Raw genomic sequence first — 24,259 nt, 5'->3', positions numbered from 1 at the left:
TACTTCCCATTATTATGTGTATGAGTATTTTGCCAGCATATATGCAAATGTATCATATGAATGTGTGATACTCATAGCTACCAGAAGAGGGCATCAGATACCCTGGAACTGGAGTTAAGATGGCTGTGAACTGCCGCTTAGCTACTGGGAATCAAATCCAAGTCCTGGTTATGTATTTTCCTATAAGTTTTCTATCTCTTGACAAAAGTTCAATAAACCATCTATCCTAGTTAAGGTTACTATTGCTGTGATGAAATACCATGACGTAAAGCTTGTTGGAGAGGAAAGGATTTATTTGTCTTCCACTCTCACATCATAGTTTGTCACTGAGGTAAGTCGGGAACTCAAGCAGGGCAGGAACCTGGAGGCAGGAGCTGATGCAGAGGCCATGAAGGAGTGCTGCTTACTAGCTTGCTCCCCTTGGCTTGTTCAGCCTACTTCCTTATAGACACCAGGACCAGCAGCCCAGGGTGGCCCCACCCACAACGGTCTGAGCCCAGGCACATCAATCACTAATTAAGAAAATGCCCCACAGCCTTGCCAAACCTATAGAGGTATTTCTCTCAGTTACAGGCTCCCTCCTCTCAGCTTGTCAAGTTGACATAAAACTAGCCAGGACAAACATTAGATAGCATCTATCTGCGACTAATGAGAACATCTAAAACTCATTCAAATACCAGGATCTGGGGAGAGCATGAAGTTGTCTAGTGTAAATTCACTCCTTTCTTTGTTCTGGAGGGTTATGCTCAAGAGAACCCATGCTACCATCCTGGTCTCTATACTGAAACCCACACAGACCCACCCCCTCCCCCTCGCCTTTGAAGGAACATCTTATAAGCTGAAGAGCACAATCAATCATTCGCTGTGTTTGAAGGCTCTGGGCTAAGTGATTTATTTAATACAACTTTATTGGGATCCAGGGAGCTGGCTCAGTCAGTAAACTGCTTGCTATGCAAGCACCTGGACCTGACTTTGACCCCCAGAACCCACATTAAAAAGCTGGGGCATACTCCCCAGAGTGCTGAAGAAGCAGAGACAGGAAAATCCCCGGGGGGCTCACTAGCCAGCTAATATCATTGGTAAGCCCTATATCCCAGTCATGTCTCAAAAAACCAAGGCTCCTGTGAAACACCGCTTAAGACTGTCGCCTGACATCCACACATTCAAGCACAGACATGTTCGTGCACATATACATGCAGACACAAAATATTAACTTAATGCATCCCTCCCCCCCCAATGACTCTGTGAGATGAGTAAATTCCACTTTGCTGCTGAGGAAAGTAATAGGGAGGAAGACGAAACCATTTGTCCCAAGGTAAGGAAGCTGAGCTAGAACCCAGCTTAGGGCTGAAGTGACACCATGTTCTTATTAATCAGATCTGTCTCTAATTAGGTCACAATAATGTCTAGATCCATGATGTTTGACCTAACTTGTGTGTCTTCCAGGATGTCTGAACTTTGGTTCACATTTTGCCGACAGGTCTGCCTGACTCACCCTGTGTCCAGCCCGTCTAATTACTGATACTATGCCTGACCAGTTACTAATATCCAACAAAAGCTAAGTGCCAGACTCGTTGAGGGGAATGCCAGGATGACTCAGTGGTGGATCTTCCAATCCTAGTACTCATTTGGCGACCCCTTTTGTGAACCTTTTGGAAGATAACAAGAAAGAAAGAAACAAACAAACAACAGGGAGAGATGGCTCAGTGGACAAAGTGCTTGCTGTGCAGGCATGAAGACCTGAGTTCAGATCCGCAGCACCCACACAAAATGTCAAGCACGGTGGCGTGTCATATCAGCACTAGGGAGGCAGAGACAGGCCAACCAGGTAGCCTGCTTAGCCAAAACGGCAAGCTACAGGTCCAGTGAGAGATTTTCACTCGTTCTTGTTTTGTTTCTGCTGCTATGATAAAATACCCTGACACAAAGCAACTTTGAGGGAAAGAGGGTTTTGTTTTGTTTTGTTTTGTTTTTCTCACAACTCCAAATTACAATCTCTTGTTTCAGAAAAGTCAAGGTGGCAGGAACTTCAAACAGCTAATGGCAGTGAGGAGCAGAGAGCAAGGCATGCATGCGTGGCACTCAGACAGTTTTCTCTAGCCTTATACAGATTGGGAGCCCCTGCCTAGGGAATGGTTCTGCCCAAAGTGGGATGGATCGTCCCACATCAGCTAACATCATCAAGAAACCGCACCCCATAGACTTGTCCACAAGCAAGCCTGATCTAGACAATCGTTCACTGGACTTCCCTTCCTTGGTGAGTTTACAGTCTATCAAGTTGGCAGTTAAAACTAGCAAACGAGGTAGAGAACCGGTTGAGGAAAACATCCCAATGTTCACCTCTGACTTCGGCACACATCCACATGGGAAAGTGAATACAGAGAGAGGGGAGAGAGAGAGAGAGAGAGAGAGAGAGAGAGAGAGAGAGAGAGAGAGAGAGAGAGAGAGAGACAGAGACAGAGAGAGAGAGAGACAGAGAGACAGTACCCTGTAGAAAATCTTCAGATCCCATAGAAATCCCAAATTATATCTGCAAATCTCTGTGGGGTTTTCATCCCTCATGACTGAGTCCACGAAAAAAAAAAGTTAACTTTAAAATAAAGATCTACCCTTGGCAAAATTTTCCTCTTTAATCAAGTTCTCACGTGTTCCTGTTTGGGGCTTTTTAGCTGCACAGTTCTTAGAGGTTTCTTACTTTTCTTAAAAAGCTGTAAGCAATCCCCAAATCTATAAACAAGCTTTAGAAAAAGATGGAGACAGGAGGACAGTGAGAAAAACTGTTTCAGGAGCAATCCCTCTGTAAGGGAAAACCTAAAACCTCAATTACATACAGCTGAAAATATCTCAATCCTCCAAGATTCGTCCTGACATAAGCCCCGGAGCAGCAACGCTCCGTGTGTGAGAGGAATTACTCTAAGGGTTTCTCCTTTCTTATTGCCCACTTATTTTTCTGAAAAGCCCTCTTCTGAAATCCCTTGTTTTACAAGAATGTGAAGGTTTGCTGGGTTTTCGTCTTAAATGGATTTCAACGGGAGACATTTTTCCTGCGGGCAATGGTGCAGCCAGCTCCCTGAAACGCAACTTCATTGGAGCGAGCGCAAAGAGTCTGCTTCCTGAGAAGACACGCGCAGCCAAAGAGACCTGCGTGACCACAACAGGACAAATACATCATGCAAGTTAAAACCAAGGGACCCGAGGCGATGGCTCAGTTGGCAAAGCTGTGGCTGTGCAAACGCAAGGATCTGAGTTTGAGTCTCAGAACCCACTTACAGAGCCGAGAGTGATGTGCTCGCCTGTGATCCCAGCACTGGGGAGCTGGAGAAAGGTGGATTCCTGTCGTTTTCTGCCTATAAAGCTAGCCAAATCTGAGAATGCCAGGTAAAAAATGAGAGGTTCTTTCTCCCAAAAACCAAGGTGAAGCTGGTTCCGTGGCTTAAGGTTTCTTTGCCACCGAGGCTGATGACCTGAGTTTGATCCCTGGGACTCAAGGAGTGGAAGATCTAACTTCCAGAGGTACCCTTCCTTCCCTCCTTCCCTCCCTCCCCCCTTCCCTCCCTCCCTCCCTCCCTCCCTCTCTCTTTCACTTCCCCCTCTTACATCAAATAGGACATGGAATCTCTCTCTGCTTTACCTGCCAGAGCAGAGCCCTACTTTCCTGTCCCACCTTGAGTTCACGGCACTCTAATATGCAAACCCACTGTGCTTGCTCTGAGTGTCCCCAGAGTACAGTCTTGTGGAGAGGGAGGAGTAAGTATGTACTGGGCTCTGACACAGTTCTCAGAATAATCCATGCACTCTCACTCTCTGGAGACTTTGTCCTCATCTATACTAAGGTTTTGGTGTTTGGACAACAGCAACCAACATCTTCCTAATGAGTTTGAATAACGATGAGAGAAAAGAACTTTGACAAATTGGATGTTTGCTCTTACATGTGGGTCATACCAGATGGCGTACCACCAAGACACAGGGACTTGGAGTATGGCTTGTTAGGAGCTCACTATGGATATATGAGCCTGAGACCCATCCCAAGACCCCATGGAAATCACTGGCTATGGTGGAGCACACCTGCTGTCCCAGTGCTGGGGGTGTAGGGGTAAACAGAGCCCAGAGGCGCCCAGGGAACATGAGGCCAGGGTGATGGTACATGACTCTAATCTCAGCACTGAGGAGGTAAAAAAAAAAAATGCAGATTTCTCTGTGGATTCAAGGTCAGCAGCAGGGTTACATGGTGTGTGTGTGTGTGTGTGTGTGTGTGTGTGTGTGTGTGTGTGTGTGTGCATGCATGCGCTCTTGGCACAGGGGTGGGAGTGTCGGGTGGGGAGAGTGACTGGGAGATGGCTCGGTATCTAAGAACACTTGCTGTGCAAGCATGAGTTACGCTACCCAGCACCCACATAAAATGTAGTATGTAATCACACGTTGCCCTGTAATCCCAGAGCTGGGGCGGGGGTGGGGGGTGGGGGGCAGAGACTGGAGGATCACTGGGGCTTCCTGCTGGTCAACCTAGTTCAGTGAAGACAGTCTCTCAAGTAAATATGGCAGAGTGATACAGCATGGCACCCGAGGCCCTCCTCTGGCCTCTGCACATACATACATGTACACACATACACACACAAACACGCGCACACACATATACACACATATACATACACACATACACACACAGACACATAGAGAGAGAGAGAGAGAGAGAGAGAGAGAGAGAGAGAGAGAGAGAGATAGGACATGAACCAATCAAGAGACAGACTAAGGAGACCCAATCAAATTCCATCCCTTTCACAGGTCTTCACTCCCGGCGTGTTGAAGCACTTCTTCTGTATGTTAAAACATTCACTTGGTAAAATCCAGCCAGATCTCCTCTGAGCTGCCTCACCTATCCGCACATTCTGTCACGGCATCACCAAGCCTCCTCCTCTGGCACAGTCTTCCAGAGAGTCACATCGTCTAAGCACAATGGTGCTTTCCAGAAGTATTTCCTTTTAATGAAAATGTGTATCACCATATTTAATCAATCAGGCTGATTGACAAGAGCAACCGTTGGTTCCTGCAGCAGACGCTGCTGCTCCCTCATTCTTATTCCCGTTTCATTTCTCAATCAAATCCATGTGTAAAAAACATAATGTGCTGCCAACCCAGTGTAATAAAACCTCAGCTGAAACGCACACCAGGCTCGACAGAAACTGATAACTCCAAGTGTGGGAAAAGTTAAGTTTGGAAAAATCACTTATGACAACCCGTGCATTCGAGGCTTACGGAGAAGAGATTCATCGTCTCCCCCATCGCTAGCTTGAATGGGCCAAATTCATGGATTTGTCCTGAGACAGAAAATAATCATTTTTAAAGCAATGTTTTCCAAAAGCTGGCAGAAGCAGCTTTTTAAAACAGCCTAGAAATCATCCTTAAAATTGGCTGAGTTTGTTTGAGAGGCACGGTTGGCATCATGGAGTAATAAATTGGGACTTGAGCAGCATTGTTTTTTATGGTGGTACAGACTGCTAAAAGATGATGTATCGCTGGCCATCACCCATAGAACCAGCAGCTTTCAAAGTTAATGATTCATAGAAGAATAAAGGTAATCTAATTATAGGAGTGCTGAGGACAGAACCCACTTACTGCACTCAGATTCTTACTCCTATAGGTGGTCAGCAACTGGGGGAATCACACACACACATTCACACACGCACACACGTACACACACACACACACTTTCTTCTTTTAAAATGCTGAGTTAAAGATCTGGGGGTGACTTCCTACAAAAGAGAATAGACCTATAGCCCAGAGACCTGTGTCTCCCCAAATTCATCAAGGACTTTATATAGAAAGTGTAGCTACAACACACACACACACACACACACACACACACACACACACACACACACACATGCTAACATGATTCCATTTCCTGGGAATCTCCAATCCCCTGGTCTTATTCCAGCTTTGTGGCAGACTGCCAGCTGCAGCCTCCCTCCCTCCCGCCGCCGCCCCTCCAGTGGATCACACAGATCCCGTACAAATTTCATTTCTCCCACACACTGTTTTGTGTCCCGAGCCCCAGCTTCAGCAGGCACTCCCTTATTATCTTATCTTATCATCGCCTGTCCCTCAATTCTTCCAAGAACAATCACCCAGTCTCGTCCCCTGACCTGCAGCAGGACATCTACTGTCCCCCTTTCCTCTCTAACCCCCAAATCCAGGGGACAACTTAAACCTTCTCTCCCAACCATCCTTCCCCCTACTTCCCCCATTATCCCAGCCCCCGGCGCCAGCAGGCATACCCCGGGATGCTATAGGCCGACCCAGGCAGGGAGGCACATAGACTAACCATAGCTCTTTGTTGTACCCTCTTCTCCTCCAAAGCGAACCCTCCATTCTAAGCCCAGCTCTGCGGCAGACTGCCTGCTGCATCCTCTCCTCACTCTGCCCTCGTTCCCAGAGGACAACCTGGTGGGATGCCTGGCTTCCCTCCCTCTTATAGACCCTCCTAATCCGTTCTCATTCCTAAGCGTCAACTCCTAATACGTGGGAACACATTTTACCCAGAAGCCCCAGTGACCACACCTATCAGGATTCCCAGAACTGTTTCTGACCAGGCAACACACAGCCGCCTCCTCCTTCCAAGAACCAGAGAAAGGCAACAGACACCAGGGAACAAAATGCCTACCCAACAAGTACAAGACCAGATGTCACCTAGAATTACAATCTTCCCAAACAGATACCTAGATGCCAGCGTGAAAACACAGTCTAAACAGACAGGACAAACAAACAGTATGTCACCACTAGAACCCAGCAACCCTGTCACTGCAGACCGTAAGTATTTCAACATAGCCGAAGCACAAGGCAAAGACCTTAAAATAACATTTATGAATATGGTAGAGGTACTTGAAGAGAACATTAATAATTCCCTTAAAGGGGTCTGGAGAGATGGCTCAGCAGTTAAGAGCACTGTCTGCTCTACCAGAAGTTCTGAGTTTAATTCCCAGCCATCACATAGTGACTCAAAACCATCTATACTGGGATCTACTGCCCTCTTCTGGCCTGCAAGTGTACATGCAAATAGAGAACTCATGTATGTAAAATAAATAAAATTTTAAAAACTTGTTAAAGATCCCATAAAGAATTCTATGAAAACAGAAACAGCAGAAGGAAATAAACAAAACAGTTAAAGACATGAAAATAGAAAAAGAATCAATAAAGAAAACCCAAACCAAGGCAATTCCACAAAAGAAAATTTTAGGCACTTCAATAGGAACCTCTGAAGCAAGCCTCACTGAACATAAACACACACACACACACAGAGAGAGAGAGAGAGAGAGAGAGAGAGAGAGAGAGAGAGAGAGAGAGAGAGAGAGAGAGAACCTCTGTGAAAGAAAATGTTATATCTAAAAAGGAAAATCCTGACACAAAACATCCAGGAAATCTGGGACACTGTGAAAAGACCAAATCTAGGAATAACAAATAGAAGAAGGAGACAAAATCCACGTCAAAAGCATAAAAAATATTTTCAACAAAATCAAGAAGAAAATGTCTCTAACCTAAAGAAAAAGATGTCTATATAGGCACAAGAAGCATATGGAACACCACAAACTAAACTGGACCAGTAAAGAAAATCCCCCTGGCACAAAATAATCAAGACACTAAATGTACAGAACAAAAAGAAAATATTAAAATCTGCAAAGGAAAAAGGCCAAGTAACACATAAAGGCAGAGCTATTAGGATAACATCATTACTGCTCAATGGAGACTCTAAAAAATAGAAAGGCCTGGAGAGATGTTCTACAATCTCTAAGGGACTGTAGAGGCCATCACAGAATGCTATTCCCAGCAAAACTTTCAATCACAATAAATAAAGAAAATAAGGCATTATATGATCAAAACCAAATTTAAGCAATATTTATCTACAAATTCAGCCCCACAGAAGGAGATTGAAGGAAAACTCCAATCTAAAGAGTTTAACTGGGCTGCAGAGATGGCTCAGAGGTTAAGAGCCCTGGTTGCTCTTCCAAGGGTCCTGAGTTAATTCCCAGCAACCACATGGTGGCTCACAACCATCTACAATGAGATTTGGTGTCCTCTTCTGGTGTGCGGGTTACATGCAGGCAAGAACACTGTATACTTAATCAATAAATAAATCTTTAAAAAATAAAAGAGTTTAACCACACTCAAGAGAACACAAAGAAGTATTAATAACTGCCTACCAATTCAAAAGAGGGACAAACCACCATCATCAGCAACAACACAACAACAACAGCAACAAAATAACAGGAATCAATGAACATTGATCATTGTTTTCTCTCAACATCAATGGTCTCAATTCCCCAGTAATACACAGACTAACGAAATAGATATGAAAACATGATCTGTCTTTCTGCCCCGTCCAAGAAATACACCTTAACATCAAGGATGGGCACATCTCAAAGTAAAAGGATGGAAAAGATACCCCAGGTAAATGGACCTAAGAAGCAAGCTGGGGTAGCCATTTTAATACCTGACAGAATAGATTTAAAATCAGAACTAACCAGAAGAGATAGAGAAGGACACTACACACTCATCAAACAAAAAACGCACTAAGAACACATTGAAATTCTTAATATCAAAGCACTAAACACAAGGTCACCCAACTCCATAAAAAAAACAACAACAAATGAACAAACAACAACAACAAAACCACTACTACAGCTTAGATAGCATATTAACCCTTACACCATCATACTGGGAGACTTCAATACCCAACTTTCACTAATAGACAAGTCATCTAAACAAAAACTGAACAGAAATGCTGGAACTAACTGATGTTATAAATGAAAGGAGCCTAAAAGATATGTATAAAACATTCTACCCAAGTACAAAAGAATATATCTTCTTAGCATCTCATGAAACTTTCTCCAAAACTGACCACATACTTGGACACAAAACAAGTCTCAACAGATACAAAAAGTTGCATCCTATTGACCACCAGAAATTAAAACTGGATATTATCAACCACAGAAATAACAGAAAGCTTATAAAATGGATCAATAAAGAAATTTCAAAACTGCCTATAATTGAATGAAACTGAATACACAACTTATCCAAACTTAAGGGACACAACAAAAGTGATTCTAAGAGGCTCTAAGTGCCTACATAAAAGAATTGAAAGGAACTCACAGTGATAACATCACAGCACACCTGAAAACTCCAGAACAAAAAGAAGAAATCACACCCAAAAGTATAGACATCAAGAAATAATCAAGCTCAGGGTTCAAAATCGATAAAATAGAAATGAACAAACAAAAAAAACAAAGAAACAAAAAATACAAGGAATCAATGAAACAAAAAATTGGTTCTTTGAAAAAAATCAATAAGATTGACAAATCCTTACCCAAATTAACCAAACCCTTAGCCAAATTAAAAAGCATAGAGGGAATATCCAAATTAACAAAATTAGAGATTGAAAGGGAGACATAATAACAGACACAGAAGAAATCAAAAAGAATGATAAACATATACTTTAAAAGACTGTACTCTGCCAAATACGAATATCTAAAATAGTTGTATAATTTTCTTGATACATGCAACTTACCAAACTTAAATTAAGATCAATCAAGCAACTTAAACAGACCCATAGCCTCTAAAGCCCACAGCCAGATGGTTTTAGCACAGACTCCTATCAAACTTTCAAAGAATTGAGGCCAAGGCTCCTCACAAAGCAGAAACAGAAGGAACATTGCCCAATCCAGTTTATGAGGCCACAGTTACCCTGATACTCAAACCACACAAAGACCCAACAAAAAGAAAAATTATAAACCGATTTCTCTTATGAACATAGATGCAAAAGTGCTCATAAAATATTCATGAACATCATCCAAGAACACATCAAAAAGATTATTCACCATGATCAAGTAGGCTTCATTCCAAAGATTCAGGGATGGTTCAATATACAAAAATCAATCAATGTAATTCACCATATAAACAAACTGAAAGAAAAAAAAACACATGATCATCTCATTAGATGCCGAGAGGCCTTTGACAAAACCCAGCATCCTTTCATGATAAAAGTCGTAGATCAGGGATACAAGGCACATATCTAAACATAATAAAAGCAATATACACCAAACCTATAGACAATATCAAATTAAAGGGAGAGAAACTTTCAATTTCAATTCCACTGAAATTGGGGACACTACAAGACTGTTCACTCCTTCCACATCTGCTCAGTATAGTACTTGAAGTCTTAGCTAGAGCAATAAGACAACTTGGGGAGATCAAGGGGATACACATTGTAAAGAAAGAGTAAAGTATCTTTATTTGCAAATGATATGATAATATATAAAAGTTACCCAAAAAATCCACTGGAGAACTCCTATTACTGATAACCACTCTCAGCAAAGTATCTAAACACAGAATTAACTCATTAAAAATCAGTCAGTAGCCTTACTATATACAAATGGTGACAGACTGGGAAAGAAATAAGAGGAACATCTTTCACAATAGCCTCAAATAATATATAATATCTTGGGGTAACTCTAACCAAGCAAGTTGAAAGAGTTTTATGATAACCTATGACAGCTATAAAAATAAATCCTGAATTAAAAAAAAAGATACTGGGGGTATCACCAACTCAGATTTTAAGCTGACCTACAGAGCTATAGAAATTAAAAAAAAACATGCTATTGGCACAAAAACAGAAATTTAATCAATGGAAAACAATGAAAAACTCAGACATAACCCACAGACTGATGGACACATGATATTTTTTTAAAATAAAGAATCCAGAAATACACACTGGAAAAAAAGACAGACTCTTCAGCAACAACAAAAGGTCCTGGTCAAACCGGATGTCCACGTGTAAGAGAATCCAAATAGATCCATGCTGCACAAAATTCAACTCCACATGTATCAAAACCTCGAACTAAAACCAGATACACAGAGCCTGATAGAAGAGAAAGTAGGGGAATTGCCTTGAACATGCTGGCACCAGAAAAGGCTTCTGAACAGAACACTAATAGCAAAGGGCATCAACAATTAATAAATGGGACCTCGTGGAACTGAAACGTTCCTGTAAGGCAAAGGACACTGTCAATGGGGCAAAGCAGCAGCCCACAGAATGAGAAAAGATTTTTTAGCAGCTCCACATCTGATAGAAGGCCAATAATCAAAACATACAAAGAACTCAAAAAGCTAGATACCAAGAACATTTCCTGACCGTAGATGTGATGTGGCAGGCTGCTTTGCCCTTCTGTAATTTTAACTTCCCCATGTGTGGACTATCCCTGGTACTGTAAACCAGAATAAATCTTTTTTTTCCTTTAAATTGATTTTGTCTAAGTCTTTTATCCACACAACAAGAAAAAAAGTAAGACCGCATAAACACACAAGCACAAACATAAATATCAACTCCTTCTCTTTGGCAGTTTTCATTTGTGGCCATTCTATATCCCTCTTCAGGACTTGCCCGTTGCATAATTTTGACCACAATAATAACCCGGAAGGCTAGGGAGATGGCTCAGTGGACCATGTACCTGCTGTGCAAGTGTAAGGACCTGAGTTCAAATCCCCAGCACTTACATAAAATCCAGACACAGTGGTGTACACCTGTAATCCCAGCGCTGGGGAGGCAGAAACAGGCAAATCCCCAAGACTTTCTGGCCGTCCAGCCAAACCTAATTTGTAAGCTTCAGGTTCAAAATGTGACCCTGTCTCAAATAATAGGGGGGAGAGCAATAGGAGGCAGTCAACAGCTCTGGCTTCCACACCTGATGGGCAAGCACTACTGAACAGACATCTGTGTGTCGCCCCTCCCCCCACAAAAAAACCTATAACTCCTCTTGAACCTAAAGAAAGGATCCCAGCGTTTGGGAAGTTTACAAATTAAATATGCATTAGAAACTAAAACTGTGTCTCCATTTAGGAGAAAGGGAAAAAAAGACAAGAACGAAAGAAAAGCGCACCAGATCCAAAGAGAAGTTCTGAGCAGAACCTCCCAAATGTTTGTCAGTAGTAGCGACCTCACAGTAGTGATGCGAGTTTTGAGACATCTTTAAAAATCAGCAAAAGTTAAACACACATGGATTGATGCATCTGAAAACTCAAACTGGAAAGAAGAGGAGGACGAGAAGGAGAAACACGTGTTATTTAACTATGGTTAACCTCTTTGTCAACTTGATTGCTGTGAGACGCACCTGTGGAGTGAGTGGGCACTCCGGGTGTGTTCGTGTGGGTGTTTCTGAAGGCCTGGATAATGAGAACACTGGCCTTATGAGTGGATTCACCCATTTGTTGATTAATAATATGGTAGCTTGTTGGGGTCCAGATGGTCTGCTGTTCCTTTCTCAAGCACAAACTCTGATCTAGACGTGGCCCTGTGAGTGTGGAAAACAACAGGCATGAGATAAAGCCTTGGAGGGATGTCATCTGGAGTAAGTCAAGACCACAAGGGCAAGGAAACTCAGAAACAAGAGCTCAGATAAAGGAGTCAAAGATGCTGTTTGATCAGCCAGTGCTACATCTAGAAGCCAACAAACCAATATATAAAGAGCGATGGGAAAAAATTAAACTCACTCATTCTTGACGTGCATGCAGAGTCCTGTGTCTTTGCCTTCCATGGCGTTACCATCAGTAGCATCGTTGGGAGGTGATGGAAAATAGGACTGTGGGTATTTCATCACAGGAATTAGACACCCGGGATCTAAGAACAGGAAGTAAGACACCACATATCCTTTAGGGTCACTGTAGTAGAACAGGTGCCTAGTTACTGGCAGACAGGAGAAGAGGCAAAAGAGCAAATTAAGAATCCACTGATGAAGAGGAATAGAAAGACTAGTTCATCAAGGGCACTGCATATGATGGCAAAGCGGATGGTACCTGGAGTTACATATTCAGACAAGGGTAATGAGCTCTGTGTTTGGGGTCAGTGACTCAGTTTGGGAGAAGCACTTTTCACTTAAGGTGAGTTATTCACATGCAGCTTCATGATGTGTCAGTCAAACTATAAAAAAAAATGACGGTCCAGATATATATGGTTTTACAAACCTATAAAGTCTACGGCCCATGAATCTGAGAAAACACACCATATATGTCCTTCTGAGACTGTGAATTCACTTTGATCATCTCCAGTTGCATCTCTTTTCTAGAAATGGCATATACGTTCTTTTCCTTCTTCCTTCCTTCCTTTCTCTCTCTCTCTTTTTCTTCCTTCCTTTCTTTCCTTATTCCTTCCTTCCTTCCTTCCTGTCTGTCTGTCTGTCTTCCTTCCTGTCTGTCTGTCTTCCTTCCTGTCTGTCTGTCTTCCTTCCTTCCTTCCTGTCTGTCTGTCTGTCTTCCTTCCTTCCTTCCTTCCCTCCTTTCTAATTTATTTTATACTCCACCTGCAGTTTCCCCTTCCTTCTCTTCTCCCAGTCTGTCCATTTCCCCACTTCTCCTCCCTCCTCCATTTCCCTTCAGAACAGGCCCGGCCTCTGGTGGATATCAACTAGCCATGGCATATCAAGTTGCAGTAAGATGAAGAACCTCCTCTCCTATTAAGGCTAGATAAGGCAAGCCAGGAGGAGGAAAGGATCCCAAAGACAGGCAACAGAGTCAGAGACAATGCCTGCTCTCACTGCTAGGAATCCCACAAAAAGACCATGCTACACAACTGTTACATATGTGCAGAGGGCCTAGATAAGTCCCTTGCAGGCTCCCTTTGGTGATTCAGTCTCTGCGAGCCCCTGGGGGCCCAGGTTAGTTGGTTCTGTGGGTTTTCTTGTGGTGTCCTCGACCTCTATTGCTCCTATAATCCTTCCTTCCTCTCTTCTACAGAATGTGCCATGCTCTTGTTAATGCTTGTCCGTGGGGTTCTGCATCTGTTTCCATCAGTTTCTGGGTGAAGCCTCTCTAATAACAATTGGGGTAAACACCAAACTATGAGTATAGCAGACTATCATTAGGCATCATTTCATTGATTTTTTTCCCCACCATGATTAGTTCTATTGTGGGTCTTTGGGCTATGCATCCTCTGGGTCTTGGCCCTCCAGGCAGTGTCCAGGGTGGGCTCCCTCTCATGCCATGGATCTCAATCTGGACCAGTCACTGGTTGGCCACTCGCACAATTTTTACACTACCTTTACCTCAGCATATCTTATGGGCAGGGCACATTCTTCTTATTCTAAGATTGGTTTTGTTTATCTTTACGTATATGTGTGTGCCTACAGAAGCTAGAAGAAGACATCACATCCCCTGACGTTGGAGTTAGAGGTAGTTTGTAAGCCCTCAGTGTGGCTGCTGGGAACCAAACTTGCAACCTCTAGAACAGCAGGAAATGTTTTCAATTGCTGATCCATCTCTCTAGCCCCATCTTATTCTTTTCAGTTGAAGAAAATATCTGTTGTGGGGCTGGAGAGATGACACCAATGTTTTCAACACTCGTTGCTATCACAGAGGACCCAAGTTCAACTCTGGCCTCTTTGGCACCAGGCAAGGGTATTGTACACAGACATACAGGCAGGCAAAACATTCATATATATATATATATATATATATATATATATATATATATATATATATAAAGTAAATAAGTCTTTAAATTTTTAAAAAAAACAATTAAGTATACACATTATATGTACACATATAGTTAAAGTGAAATAAAAATTTAAACATAAATAAATGTCTACAGTAAAACAATGAGCTACGCTATGCTAACAGTAGCCCCATATCTCATGTTTACATCATCTCTTGATTTTTATCAGCCAGCTGTGACACATGACTCCCTTTCATTTGAGATGACCAGGCAACAGGGGGGATGGGGTGGGTGTTGCTATCCCAGATGGAGGCCTGCTTGTCTGGGCACACCCGAAGCCTGCCAGTTGGTAAGACTTGTTCCCATGCCCAGATCGTGATAACATTTCTATTACTCTTTCTTAAAGTTAACTTGGTAGGGCTGGACAGGTGGCTCAGTGCCCACAGCCCTTGCTATGCAGTTTTAAGGATCCAAATCCAGATCCCCAGAAAACACATAAAAGCCGCATGGGTGCAGAGTGTAGCTGGCCACCTCAGAGCTCAGGAGGCAGAGGCAGGGGGCTTCCGGGGCAGGCTGGCTAGCTTGAGTAGATGAACCAATGAGCTTTAGGTTCAGAAAAGCCCTTCACCTCAGTAAATGAAATGTGGAGAGCTACCTCAGAAAGACCCCCCAATGCCCTTTGCCATCCTCTGACCCCAACTCCTGGCACAACTCACATATGTGCACCCACACACAAATACACATACTCACACAACACTCCGGTGCACACAGAAAAAAAATTAATTTGGCAGCTAAATATGAACAAATGAGTAGAAAAGATAAACAGGCACAAAGCAACATTTCTGTTTCCTTACCCTCACACATGGATGGAAAGACTAAAGAATGGGCCAACAATTGAGGACAACAGAAAAATACTCTATACAAAATTGGATTCAAAGAGAAAGATTTTTAATGGCATCATATCCATAAGTGAATGCACAAAGGCAGAATTTTGTTTTTTTATTTTTTTTTATTTGTTTATTTTTTGGTTTTTTGAGACAAGGTTTCTCTGTGTAGCCTGGATGTCCTGGACTCACTTTGTAGAGCAGGCTGACCTCAAACTCATCAATCCACCTGCCTCTGCCTCCCGTGAACTGGGATTAAAGGCATGTGCCACGATGCCCGGTCCCAAAAGCAGAACTTTAAAAGAAACTTTTTATTCAAAATAATTTGTGTACAATATATTTAAAACATAGCTTCCTCTCCCTCATCTCCTCCCAGATCCCCCCCACCCACACAACTCCATATTCTACCCCCCCTTCTTGAAACAAACTGGCAAATAAAAGAACAAATTAATCAGAATAAAACAAGAAAAACAAAACCAAAGAGAAAAGAAAAAGCACAAGAAACACACGCAAACACTCATGTATGCGCACGCGCACACCTGCACACACATAATGCTGCCTACAGGTAAGATGCGTACTTCAGTTAACCCAATCTGGAAATTCTTTACAGATGTGTCCAGAGGTCTGTCTCTTTGATGATGCTAGGTCATGTCAATCTATTAAAGTCAGCCATCGTCGTTGTATAATGGTTTATCTGTGGCAAAGTTTAGGTAGGCCTTGGCATTCTGCAAAGTAACATTGACTTCTATAATACTTCTATGATAATAGTTTGGTGGTTTCTTTGTTGGTTCAATTTTTAATGCAGAATTTCTCTATGTAGATATGACTCTCTTCTCTCTCTCTCTCTCTCTCTCTCTCTCTCTCTCTCTTCTCTCTCTCTCTTCTCTCTCTCTCTGTCTGTCTCTCTCTCTCTCTCTCTCTCTCTCTCTCTCTCTCTCTCTCTCTCTCTCTCTCTCTTTCTTTCTCTCTGTGGACCAGGCTGGCCTTGAACTCAGAGATCTACCTATCTCTGTGCTGGGATTAAAGGTGTGTGCCACCACACCCAGCTAGAAAATAGTTATTTTTATTTTAAAATGTTTTATTACATGTAGTGCCTGTGTGTGTGTGTGTGTGTGTGTGTGTGTGTGTGTGTGTGTGTGTGTGCATGTTATATGTATACATGTAGTCAGAGGACAACTTTCAGGAGTGGGTCCCATGTGGGTCCCAGGGGTCAAACTGAGGTCATCCAGCTTAGCATTGAGTATCATTGCCTGACACCTACCCCCTTTTATTTAAACAGAATCTCTTGCATCCCAGGCTTATCTCAAACTTTCTGAGTAGCCAAGGATAGCCTTACACTCCTGGCCCTCCTGCCCTCACTTGGTGAGTAGTAGGATTACAGGTGTGTGCCACCATGCTCACACTGGGGGTGGAAGCCAGGGCCTTGCACATACCAGGTAAGTACTCTACCAATTGAACGGCATTCCTTTATCCTCTCAATTCTTATATTAAAAAGAGCAATTTAGCTTGACGGTTAACACACCATTTCGACAATGTCCAATTCACTTTGTAATAGGAGCAAAATGGCCCCAGACAGAGAGGCCTGGGTCAGCAGCATCACTCTGAATTTGCTCATTTTTATTGTATCTATTTTTGGCAGAACTGCCTGATGACTAGGGACATTGATTTTCCATTATAGTAATGAGTTAAGGCCTCCTTTGAAACTGAGTTTATTTAAGGAAAATAGTGAATCACTTAAGGAACATTTTAATAACAGCGCTGGTGATCTTAAACTATTAAACTGTGGCAGGAATCCTGGAGGGGCCAGATAGATACTTGAAGTGGGAGCAATCTCACCCTAATAACCTGTGTAGTCACATTTCTGCGCCCCAGCGCCTTCTGTCTACGTGCTACGGTAGTTCTGAGCAGTCTTTATTGATGAAGCCTGCTAGATTCGGTTTTCTGTTACTAAGAACATAGAATTCCGGGGCTTAGCGGGGAAATTGTTTGTCATTCCAGCCTGTAGACCTGAGTTTGAGTCTTCAGGATCTGTAGAAAAAACAGTTGCGTAGTGCAAGCAGCAGGAATCCCAGCACTCCTGCAGGATGACAGGAGGTGGGGACAAGAGAGTCTCAGGCCAGCTACTCTGCCATGTGGACAAGAGACCCTGTCTCTAAGAAGGTTGAAGACAAGGACCAATATTTGAGATTGTTCAGGTGTGGAGAGCTGTGAGGTGCCATGCCTTAATATGGCGTAGGCTTCCACCTTCTGCCATCCCGATGGCGAGTGCTCTCTAAGATAAACAAGTCCTTATTTGGCAAAAGGCTGTGCAAGGGTAACTGGTGATCTGATGACGAGCAGTCCTGCTCTGACATGGACCTATGAGGAGGTGACACCTGGCATGAGCTGATTGGCCCTTGAGTTGTACTTAAGCTTGGCCCTTCCCTTCTTCGGGGCCATTCCCACTGAGCTTAATCCTGAGTAAAGATCTTGAGAAGAAGTCTGGTTGTTGGTGTCTTATTTCCGCCAGACGGTGCGGCGCCGACATTCAGGGATCTCCACATGTGCTCCATCGCACATGTGTGCCCTCATTCATACATTCACACACACACACACACACACACACACACACACACACACATGAACTAGCATATCTGCTCAGGAACTGGGCAACTGAGTTGAGAAGCCCAGGAAGACTGGACTCATTAGCTAGCATTAGCTACAATACGTGGATGCCCAGGCACAAAATGGATGCTCAGTAAATACTCATAAAAAGAATAAGGGTGAATGCCAGGAAATAGGAAACCTGGGACAATGCCTGGGAGAAACTTCAGTTTGTAAAATGATTGCTGGCCAAGAACAAGAACCTCAATCAATCCCCAGAACCCACATTTTAAAAGCAGGATGTGCAGACACTCCCCAGCACTGGGAAGGTAAATACAGGCAGGTCCGCGTGGCTCACTGGCCAGCCAGCCTAGCCTAAGTGTGGTCCAGACTAATGAGAGACTTTCTCAACAAAATGAGGTGGGTAAGGTGTCAAGAGTGATGCCTTAGGCTGTCCTCGGACTTCCACACAAGTGTGCATACATATGCAGTGCACACTTACTTCCACTTACAGGTGCTTCCACACCCCACCACCAAAGAGAACTCAGGACAAGAGCTTGGTGACGCACAATTAACTGATAAAGAGATGGAAGATATGTTGATGGAGGGAAACCAGGAAAGAAATCACTGTATCTTCAGGAACTAAGGTGGAGGGTAGGGGGGCAGGGGGGCTGTGCTCAGGGCTACACCTGCGATCACAGTTAACACGCTTTCCATCTCTAGGGACTAACCACTTTTAAATCCACATCAGAACTAAGATAACGGAAGGCTTGGAGAGTTAAGAAACTTGATTGTGGTCACTCAGCAACCAGCCTGACCAATGGATGGCCACATTCATTAAGTCACAATCTCATAATCAAGGGGAGAAATAAAAAAAAAAGGCATCACCATGAACATGACTGATGGACTTTTAAGGTCTGCGAAGATTTCAAGAGCGAGGTGTGCACACAGAGCAAGTTGCACAAAGCTGAGCCTAGGGAAGACCCCCCCACACACACACACACCTATAACGAGGCTTCTAGAAACTTAAAGGAATGCAGGAGCTAGTTAAGTTGGAAGTTTCATTCACTGGTAACAGCCAAGCAATTCACAGTATTTTCTCTTAGATGAAAAGTAATATGGCGCTGTATACACATTGGGAGGGAACTTAATCTTCTGTTTTAGCTAACATTAATCATTGATGCTGGCAGTATAATATCCTTCACTACAGAAAAAAAAAAGAGTAGCAAGGAGCAGATGGGTCCCCATGGGCTGTTCAAGGAAAGGAGTCACTTTTTAATATGTATAAAGAGAGTGTTAGCTCAGTAGTAAGGTGTTTGACTCTGAAGTGTGAGGAATTTAAACCCTAGCACTTTCTTTAAAAAAAAAAATCCAGCCATGATACTGCATTCTCATAATCTCTGTGCTGTAGAAGTGAGACAGAGGCATTCCAAGGACCCAATGGCTGGCCACCCTAAGCCTATTCACCCTCCTGCCCCCCACAAACAAAATGGACCGCACGTGAAGAACAACACCCACGTTGTCCTCCTGACTCCACGCATGCTCCTCACATTCATGTGCAGGTTCAGGTGCACACACACACACACACACACACACACACACACACACAGAGAGAGAGAGAGAGAGAGAGAGAGAGAGAGAGAGAGAGAGAGAGAGAAATAGGGAGTCTCTTTTTTTTAATTTTTATTTTTTTAAATTAATTTATTCATATTACATCTCAGTTGTTAGCCCATCCCATGTATCCTCCCATTCCTCCCTTCCTCCCACTTCCCCCTTACTCCCCTCCCCTCCCCTATGTCTGTGTCTGAGGGGGACCTCCTCCCCCTGTATACACTCATAGGGTATCAAGTCTCTCCTTGGTGACCTATTATCCTTCCTCTGAGTGCCACCAGGCATGTCCATCCAAGGGACATGTTCAAATATGGGGCACCAGAGTTTGTGTGAAAGTTAGATCTCCTTCTCCACTCAACAGTGGAGAATGTCCCGTCCATCGGCTAGTCTGGGTGGGGGTTCGAGGTTTACTGCCTATTTTTTCCTTGGCTGTTGCCATAGTTTGTGGAGGACCCCAGGGCCCAGACTCGCCTGTAGTTTTCCAGGACCCGCTGGATCCTTCTATTTCCTCTTTCTCCCAGGCTTCTCACACCTAAAGTCTCAATAGGATGTCCTCCCCTCTGACCCACTATCCTAATAGGGAGTCTCTTACATGCATTTTCCTCCTGTCATTTCACAGGGAATGGAGTCCATCAGTGTGACTTGAACCTAGTCTTAGTTACTCCTAGTCTTCCAGAGACTAGCTTGGCTAGGAAAGGATTCTGCTGAGGATAATGATCATCCTGGTTGCTTTTTTTTTTTTTTCTGAAACAGATGCACACGTATCGCAGGCTGACTTCAGATTCAATCTGTGGGCAAGAATGACCTTGAACTTCTGAACCTCCTGCCTCCTCCTCCTGAGTCCTGAGATTACAGCCATATACCACTACGCTCGGTTTTCAAAGTGCCAAAGATGGAACCCAAACGCGTGCTGGGCAAGCACTCTGCCAACTGAGCCGCCTCCCCAACCTTCTCCCTTCGTCTTTGCAGTCACTCTGTCCACAATGCCTAGCCCTCTGTTCTTTAAAGGTGGACAGCAAGGCTGAAATCACCATATGAATAAATTAACTCACAACCACGGATCTTCCTGCATTGCCTAGACTCTGCAATTGGATGTGTAGTTCCAGTTTCAATTATTGATGTGGCCTAGCCATTTCTGGAATGATCTGGTGTCTTCTTGATGTTCCAGGTCCTTATTAGGCATTATCCTTGTGATTCCAGGCTACGGACACCTATGCTCTTGGTTCTGTATTAGACAGGCCTTTGGCTGTGCGTGAGAACGTCAGGTAAGAGGTGCTGATGTTTAATGCAAGACACTGATGTTCCATCCACAGTGTGTGCTCTGGTTGGTATCGACTGACCTAGAATCACCGAAGAGGCCAGCCTTTAGGCGTATCCATGAAGGAGTTAGTCCTGAGGCCGAGCTCACTGAGGTGGGAAGATCCAACCCTCCACTGTGAGTTGCCCCATTCCATGGGGCTGGAGTCTCGGCTGCACAAAAGGAAGAAGATGAGTTGATCACCACCATATTTCTCTCTCTGAGTCTTCACTTCAGACACACTGTGACCAGCTGCCTCACACTCCTGCTGCCATGTGGTCCCCACCACAACACATTGGACCCTTAAACTGAGCCAACATAACCTCCCTCCCTTCCTTAAGCCACTTTTGTCAGCATTTTGTCACGGCAACATGGTAAGTAACTAAGGCAATGTTTTAAATAATAATAATAATAATAAAGTAATGAGGGGTCTGGGAGATGGCTTAGCTTATATAGGTACTTGCCATACTAATCCAGTGACCTGAATTTCATCTCTAATACACAAGTAAAAGGTAGAAGGGAAGATCAACTCACCAAGCTGCCCTCTGGCCTACACACATGTGCTGTGGCACACCCCCTCACCCACACATAATAATAGCAATAATAAATAAAGGAATGAAAACCAAGATGCCTCAAAGTAGAGCTGGGGATGCTGTGGGAAGGTTGCGATCGAACTGCTCAAGGTTAATGTTGCAACGACAGGAGAAAAACAACTGAAGTCAGAACCAGCCAAAGCAGATTCTGAGTTTCAGATATCTGCCCAGCCAGTGAACTTCTTCCAAAACTGAAGGCTGCAGAAATCCCCTTTTGAAAAATAAAATAAAATAAAATAAAATAAAATAAAAAGCAAAACTTTTTTTTGCCTGAAGGGCTGTTCAGGGCTGCTGTGATTCCAGGATACAAAATTCAACTCGTGGTTTCCCAAACAAATCTTTTGATGTCTATGTCAGCTTCCTTGTTGCTAGTGCTGGTTAGGCCATGGTTGAGCAGATGGTCTGGGGCTTTCTCATAACACATGGTGTGGGGTCAGGATATTCACATATGGGCCAGGGAATATGCCATCAAGGGTGGCACAGGGCAGTCAGGATATGTCCACCTTCTCAAAGCTCATCCACACACCATATAGTCTCACGTGTACACTTTCCACAAAGGTTCACAAAGAACAAAACAAATCTCCCCTTTGTTCCTTCTCTGTTGTGAACCAGAGGTGAGATGCGTTGCCCATCAGCCCTGCGAGCCTCTCGTGGCTCTGTTGTAAGGCTGCTGCGTCTGATATTAAGAGTCTCTGTATCAAGACGAAGGTCAGGAAGGTAGGGTGAGAGGCTTGGGCTGTGCCCGAATAGCTTTTGTACATACTGCTGTGACTCCCTGGGAAAAGATAAACAAACAAAGCCAGGGGCCAGGAACGTCATAGTGGGAGCACTGGGAAGGCTGCCTGAGATCCACCCCCCACTGAATGCCACCTTGTGCCAGTATCGTTTTCAGTTCAGTGCCTTCCTCTGATGGCTCCATTGATGTCTGGGGGACACTGGGAGGAATCACAGTGGCCCTTGCTTAGAGAGGTGTGTACAGTAGTGGGAATAGTGGGGAGTGTCAATAGACTAAGTATTCCAGGCAGTGAGTATGGGTCAGCAGGCTGTCCGGGAGTAACAACATTGCAGCTGGTAGAAGGAAAAAAAAAGGGGGCGGGGGGGCGCAAGGAGATGGTTTCATCTTTAAAAGTGCCTGCTTTGCAAATACCAGGTCTTGACTTCAATATCCAAAACCCATATTTTAGAAAAGCAGCGTGTGGTAGTTCACAATTCTAACCCCAGCACTGGGGAGGCAGAGCCAGGAAAATCCCTACTGCTTGCTGGACAGCCTAGTCTACTTGATAAGTTTCAGGCTATTGACAGATCACGTCTCAAAAAAAACAAAAACAAAAAAAAACAAGCACACAGCACCTTCAGAATGACAACCACATCATCTTCTGCCTGCCACAGGCATGTGCACACACAGAGACAACCAAGAAAAACCTCGAGGAAGATGGAACTTGTCAGACTGAATGTGGAGCAGAGGCTTCTAAACACGGAAAATACGATCTGAGACTAGCAAGTTCCAGAAACCTGACAGCTGAAGTAGGAGCACCTGGCTTGAGTCCTGGCTTTGTTCACCCCTCTGAAAAACTGGGCTAAGCCAGTATTTTCTGAGCCTTCGGCTATTTGTCTATGCTATGGGAAACGATGATAAACAGCCAGGAGATGACTAGAGGACTAAATGGGCAAACGTGTGAGAACGCTGCACAGCCTCTGAGGCCGCTGCCTTTACAGGTGTTTACTGCATGGCTTCTTAACAACAGCATCAGTGTTATTTCCCCCGGGGACAGAGGCCCACAGACTAAGACAGATCACCCTGCCCCCCAGGGTGATCACAGGCTAATAGCATTTGTGTGGGCACTGAGGAGTAACATGCCCTAGTCCTGGCACTTTAGCTCAGTGCATCCTCACCACAAGGTGGGAAGGCGGTTGCCATCTTTTTTTCAGAGCAAGAAATCAGAAGCGGTGACATAGCACCGCACAAGGTCTCACAGATGATGGGCAGAAGTATTCACATATGATCCCAGTTGGGCTGGTCCTATGTGCTCCCTTTTTCCCTCTACCCTTTTCAGTAAGATGGGCACCCAGAGGCAACGGTGACACGGCACAACACCCTACAACAACGTCCATCTTGTAAGGAGGAAAGTGTGCTAGTTGTTCTGTGAGAATAAATGAATAAACAGGTTGAGCAAGAGGACGGCATGGTGAGCATCAAAGCCTTCCTAGGGCATGACAGTGATCTGTCCCTCCTCTAAGTTGCTAAAACAGATATTTTGCCACAGCAATGAGAAAAGTAACTAGCATGCCAACCATCGCGGGAGGCTAGTAAATCCAAGAAGACTTAACAGAAGGGACTGAGGAAGACACTTAAATACATCGCCAAGGAGCTACAGGAAGCTGAAAGGCAAGGAGTTTGGGTTAGAAACCAAGATTTGGTTTCTGACAACATACCTGACCCATTAAGTCCAGGCTCAGGTCACTAAAGAAGTAGTAAGGCTTGGGGCTGGGAAAATGACTCATTTTATTTAACCTGTCAGTAAAATGTTTGCAGCGCAAAAGTGAGGACCAGAGTTCAAGCCTCAAAACCCACATGAGAAAGCTGGGCATGGTGGTGCACACTTCTAACCCCAGCATTGTGAAGGCAGAGACCAGAAGGTCTCTAGAGCTCGCTGGCCAGCCAGCCTAGCTGCTCTGCTGTGCTGCAGGTCCAATTAGAAACTGTCTCAGAGAAGTAGGTGGAAAGACTGCAGAATATATGTGAGGTCATCCACTGGCTTCCACACACGTGTGCACTCTCGTGCATAACTACACATGCATGCACACGTGCATGGATACA

Source organism: Acomys minous, assembly GCF_964271855.1.
Source record: "Acomys minous genome assembly, chromosome: 1".
Lineage (NCBI taxonomy): Eukaryota > Metazoa > Chordata > Mammalia > Rodentia > Muridae > Acomys > Acomys minous.
The sequence above is the reverse complement of the archived record's forward strand: the minus strand, read 5'-3'. Positions refer to the sequence as shown.